This window comes from Mastomys coucha, unplaced genomic scaffold (assembly GCF_008632895.1).
Source record: "Mastomys coucha isolate ucsf_1 unplaced genomic scaffold, UCSF_Mcou_1 pScaffold23, whole genome shotgun sequence".
NCBI classification, from domain to species: Eukaryota; Metazoa; Chordata; class Mammalia; order Rodentia; family Muridae; genus Mastomys; species Mastomys coucha.
In genome coordinates this window covers 75,531,144-75,537,491 of record NW_022196906.1, presented here as the reverse complement: position 1 = coordinate 75,537,491, position 6,348 = coordinate 75,531,144, and the positions used below count along the sequence as shown (strand labels likewise).

Sequence of the window (6,348 nt, the reverse complement as noted above, 5' to 3'; positions counted from 1 at the left end):
TCTAAAATAAAAAAAAAAAAAGAAAGAAAGAAAGCTAAGGACAATACCAAACAATGTAAATCCCTTTCAGTGTTAACAAGCCTTTAAAATCCAAATCAAATAATTAATGAAGCAAGCTTTTCTGAATTCTGATTACCCTCATTTTTATGACCTCTAAGGAAATTCTTAAAATAGAGAATTTATATTTTCAGAATTGGAATGCCAAAATGGTTTGGTGGCCTCATGTATGAAAAGTCAGGACCATGTGTTTTGATAGATATGTTTTAAATTGTGCTTAGTCTTATTGTAATTTGTTATGCTGTTTATGGTTTATGATCCTGGAAGGCCTGCTCTTTTATTGGTGGGAAACAGAAGAGTGGATCTGGGCGAGAGTGGAGGAAGAAGTATTGGGAAGAGTGGAGCCAGAATATACTGTTTGAGACAATAACAACAACAACAACAACAACAAACAATTACAGGTACACTCATATAACAGCATCTTAGAACCTCTAAAATAAAGAGTATGCTTATTAGAAGCCATAGATACAAATTAAACTTCTGACATAGATACACATAGAACTGAACATGCATACAATAATCTTTGGTTTGATTGTTCTTGTTGTTGTTGTTGATGATGATGATGATGTTGATGTTATCTGTCAAAGAGAAGAAATAGTTCACAAGATTTGGCCAACTTTAAGCCTAAATAATTCTAGATATTAAATTCTGACCGTAAGATAAGACATAAACAATAACACTGCAAATTATTAGCCATGTATTCAAACAGGGTTATATTTATTAGAATTCTCATTTAAAACTATGTCTGGAGTTATTTCTGCCTTCTGACCTACTAACTTGATCATCACCACTCAGGCACCACATCAGACCTATCAGGCACCAAGAAGCACAAGTCTTAAGTTTTACCCAATGTAAGCTACTTCAGTAATAGTTTCAACATGCCAGTATATTTATGTAAAGGTTTCTTTGTGGGGAACAGAGTTATAGAATGGAAATGATAAATTACTGTTATAGTCTGAAAATGAATGAACAGATGTGGCTCAATTTTTTTTTAAGCGAAAGGTATTATAATTTGAAATTACTGTCTGACTTCAATACTTCTCCTGAGGGCATTTTTGTGTTTCTATCTAAAGAAATGTCATTGTTTAAAACAAGAGAGCATCATTCTTGCTCAATATGTGATGGCATGAATGTCACCTCTCTCTAAATTGTACTTTGTTCAACTTGTATAAGATTATGATTTTATGAGTAAATGTCTTGACTTATCTCTCAGTAGGTATGGGTTTTGTAATTCACTAAATGCCTGCTTAGACCAACCCTCCACTACATATTTTTTATTAAAACAGATCATTATATTAATTTACTAATTAAGTTTAGTAATAACATGATATTTATTTATATATAAAATATAATTTTGCTATTTTAAAAGGATTTTTGAATTTTGGTGTAAAAATAAGCCTTGAATTTGTAATCTGCTTTTCACTGGGAGACAACTGTCATGAGGAAAGAAGAAATACAAAATTAAGGAGAGCTGTGGGAATGAAGAGGAGGGAGAAACAGGAATGGATAGCTGGGGGATGAGGTAAAAGCACACGATGTACTTAGACAAGAATAGCTTTATGAAAGCTATCACTTTGTACAATGAATATACATTGATGGATTATTTTGAAGAAAAGAAAAACTAAGTCTCAAGAGTAAACTACAGGTTCTTTTCAATTTCATCTTCATCTAGACTTAAAAATGAAGACACAAACAATCTCTAATGTATGAAAATGTGTAAAGTCAATGTGAGAATCCCTCTTCATCTTGCCCAGGGCCAAGTTTTTCCCAATGAAAAAGTCTCCATCTTTAGATTGCCATTTAAAGGATTTCACTACAGTTGTAATATCATTTAAAAAAGGCTTGTAGGCTGTATTCTTCATGTAATTGTCCCAAAAATCCAGATTAATTTGTTTGCTTCATTTTTATCAAACAATTAACATTTTATTACACATGAGTTTTCCCTGCTATTGTCTTAAAAGCATAGCACTAAATTCACTGCTGCTGTCAGAAGACATATTAAATTTAATGTTCCCTTAAAATAAATAACTTTCTTCAAGGGACTCCTCTATTTCTTTTATCTTCATTTTTTTTTTTTGCTCACTTATCAAATTTTTTTATTACTAGACTTCATTTGTTAAGCTTAACAGGCACGTTTAAGATGACATTTTCCCTATTTTGATATGCCCGATGTTAAATGAGTGTTCTACTCACTGGTTTCTTAGATTCGTGAAATTCTTATATTCTCAACTTGACCTTCAACATCCAGTCCCACTGCATCTAGCCTCTCCCTACTTCCCGGTCTTAGAAGTGTGTATTTTGTTTTGTAGGCTTTGCTTCTCCCTGGTTTCTCATAATGTGCTTCAGTAATTCCTAGAAATTCCTAGAAACAGCAGTTAGGAGGGATGAACTTTGTGCTTCTATCTCTTTAATTGTTCAATGAGAGTCATGGCAACAAAGGAACTCTATCACCTAAAATGCATGCTTGCTTTTATTACTAATCTCCCTAGGTATTAGGCCTTCACAACATCCTCCCCCCATTTGACTTGAGCTAATAGATTCCATTACTTGAATTCTAATTTCTGGGTTTTTTTCTGTACTGTTTTGTGTGCTTTACTTTTTAATCTTTGGTTGACAAAATATTTCACATATTTACAGTACACAACATGCTGATTTGATATTTGCAATCCATAATGATATGACATCCTAATTAATTAACACATCAATTGCCATCCATCCAAAGCACTAACTCCCTAGAGTGTGTTCTATAGAAACACATAGAAAGCTTCCATTGGTCAATTTCTGGGCTGCAGCTAAAGAGGTTAAGATGGCAATGTTGAGACTACCATTACTGCTCTTCATATAGCATAAAGGAGAAACTTTTTGTTAAAACTACATTTCAGAACTAATAGTCGTCTTCTATGCTTCTAGGCCCATAAATAGAACTTGACACCACGTTACCTCAGGAAGAAATATAAAAGGCAAGTTCTACATTGTTCATTGAAACAGTTGGTGAATTACTTTATGGATAGACCATCTTAATGCACACACCATTTCTTAAATGAATGTAACCTGTTCTCTGTGGGCTGAGAATGAAGTCACTAACTCAAGTCAAATAGCTTTGACATAGCAGGAAGTCTGTATCCAAAAATCATGCCTACAATTCATTCTTCGGTGCAGCAGAACTGTCAACTCTCAGCTTAACTACTATGGAGGTAAAATCCTTTGGTGATGTGAGGGTCATTGAAGTACAGCCTTATTAAAATAAAATCAAATGTCTACAAATTGTTCTTATTTTGGGCTTTACCACACACAGTAAGAGCCAGATTTTGAACTCTACTAAATACCAAACAAACAAACAAATGAAAAGTCTTTATATATTTAAGTTCATTTAAGAAAATACTAGCAATGATGTATTATTTTAAAATATACAGTTAATATTTTTAGAGTCATTTAAAATTTATATTGAGAAAAATGTATGTATTTTCAGTATTGCTGTAGACAAACATCTGCATAAGACTTAAATTGATTGTTGTTTTATATCAAACAACTTTTCTAATACTCATTTTTGTTGTTATAATATTTTATAAATTTTAAAGAATATGAAAAAAGAACGTATTGTAGATATTGAAATGGGAGTCTCTGGAAGGAGTTGGGAAACAAGAATGTGATTTAATTCTATTTACTTAAAGTATGTTTTTAAATGTTAAAAAATTCAGATAAATTGAAATCATGTATCTTTTCTCATCATAATGCAATAAAACTTAAATCAATAAAAAAAGAAAAAGAAAAGAAAAAAAATAGAAAAAAGTTCTATAGAAACAACATAAAAAGAGAAAATTGACAAGGCCTTGTCAATTTGAATCAATGGATGTAAAGCAAGATATTCCTCAGGTATTAAAATAAGAAAACAAATTATTAAATTAGACCATACTCCCTTATAATTAAGAATTAATTATGTTGTCAGTGCCTTAGTATGGCAATAAACTGTTCTATTATGTTGAATGAATGAAACTTGAACTCAGGGGAGCTCACAGTCCTTTGAGATTCCACAATTTACCTCACATGTAAGAATAGATATATTATGTGAAATTGCTGAACCACCCCCTAAACCATATTCCTCTTAGAGGGTACACAGACACTACCCCTGTTAAGATATTAAGAAACAAATAACAATGAGACCATCAGGGTCTTAAAAGAGATATATAAATTACAAATCATAGTGGTAATGGTTAGCTGTACCTGGAAAAAAGAAGTTAATGATTTCAATGAAGATAAAAAGAGCCTAAATGGTAGAGGCCAGCTCATAGTCATTGCCACCATATACTAAAAGATTGGACAGGGCTGCAAGAAGAGTGGTCATCAGAATAGTTAGAATTATTGGAGCTGTGTTGATAGCTCATAATCAGAATGATAAGAAAGGAATGACAGCCTACATTGTGAAACTAGTTCTTAACAACAAAAAAAAAATAGTGTAGAAATTCAGAGGACAGAAATTTAGCTGCAATAGTTGGGATTTGTGAGGTTTTCTACAATTCACAACCAAAAGCCACTCTAATGGAAAAGAAGTCATGTCTATTTTATGAACCCTCCAACCCTTTTTTACAAGTTTTCTCTTGGAGGAACTGTAGATACTAGTCAAAGTGACTGAACATTACAAGTTGGTAAAAAAATAAATAAATAAGACTTTTAAAGAGATATTTGATATTGATTGTGAACAGATTCCAATATCCAGAAAAAAACAAAAACCTACCAAAGGCTACAGGTCAGAGTCAGGGTTTACGGGCATTAGGTGGAGTCTCTGTTCAGTGAGGCTGGAGGATTCTTGGTGTTATTACCCAAGACATTCATGATGAGAACAGATACATGTAGTGAAAGAGTCCAGAACTAACTGAATGATACTTGTTTTTAAGGGAAGAGTCATAAGGATACCTGAAGAAGTCATCTTCACATACATCATTGACATATTAGGCCAAAACAAGAAATCATTTCCATGGGAACCCAAGACAATGGTGCTCACAGAATGTTAAAAAAAAAAAAAAATTCACAGAATGTAATTGACTACTGAAACATTAATATTCTAATAAGATATTGATGGTAATTGCCACATAACAAAACATAAGGATGGAGAATAGCTTGGTGGCAAAGGGGTTAGTGTGTAAGCATGAGGGTCTGATTTTGAATCTCACGAGATAGAGCATGAACATGTATCTGAGAGTCCAGAGACAGAAGGAAAGGACAGGAGGATGTTAGGATACTCACTGGTCAGTCGTTCTAGCTAGCCGTTGAGATCCAGAGTCTGTCAGAAGCCCTCTCTTAAAAAGATAGTCAATGCCAACTTCTGTCCTTCAAATACACACACACACACACACACACACACACACACACACACACACTAACACACAAACATGCATACATGGGATTTTCTTTCTTATCTTATAACCTGTATTCTAATGTAGGTAATAGCAACATACTCTCAATGTTCTATTTCATCTTAATATTAACTCTACTGATCTCTTCCCATAAAGTTTATGCCAGCCTTTTATATCTGAGAATATCAAACTGTGACTAGACGTTAGAGAAGCACACTACTAGGATCAGCTGCCTCTGAGGCAGAAGTCTCTTATAAGAGTCCGTCAAATGCTAAACAAATTATACAAAATGTTCATATATTGGTCCTTTACTCAGTTGCATACAAAGCAACCACCAAAACAAATTATACAAAATGTTCACATATTGGTCCTTTACTGAGTTGCATATAAAGCAACCATCAAAAATAATAAAAGATAAAAGAGGTACAGCATCTAACATAGATAGCCATATTTATAGAAACTAAGTTTAATGTAAAATTCTATAGTTTTAGAATGAGGTTGTGCCATGCTTTTCACATAGCTATTCTTCATTTGAAAAGCAGCTTCTAGTAGGACCTTATTCTCAACCATGACTAATCTCATATATATGTGCTATGCCCTCACTCCATCTGGAAGGGCTATTAAAGAGATGCCCTGGAGTGAAATACTTTCCCCATTATCTATACCCCCTGGTCTTGATAAAGAAACCAAAAATCACACAATGAAAAAAATAAAGAATCTTCAACAAATGGTGCTGGTCTAACTGAATGTCTGCACATTGAAGAATGCAAATAGACTCATATTTATCACCCTGCACAAAACTTAAGTCCAAACAGATCAAATATCTCAACATAAAACAGGACACAATAAATATAATAGAAGACAAATGAGGAATAGCCTGGAACCATTAGTATAAGAGGGCAACTTCATGAACAGAACACCAACAACAAAGGTACTGAGA

At 33.2% G+C, this 6,348-nt stretch overlaps 2 long non-coding RNA genes across 2 annotated transcripts in view; one reads left to right on the top strand and one right to left on the bottom strand.

Moving 5' to 3' along the window:
- LOC116073242 overlaps positions 1–3,010 on the top strand; it is a 5,018-nt gene extending 2,008 nt beyond the window's left edge. The window contains exons 3-4 of the long non-coding RNA XR_004111738.1: positions 325–458; positions 2,968–3,010. This is a non-coding gene — a long non-coding RNA (uncharacterized LOC116073242). The remainder of the gene's footprint in view (positions 1–324; positions 459–2,967) is intronic.
- LOC116073243 lies at positions 453–4,999 on the bottom strand. Its single transcript, XR_004111739.1, has 2 exons — positions 4,790–4,999; positions 453–635 (listed from the first exon to the last, which is right to left on the bottom strand). It is a non-coding gene; the product is annotated as an uncharacterized LOC116073243 (long non-coding RNA).
- Positions 5,000–6,348: the final 1,349 nt, after the last annotated feature.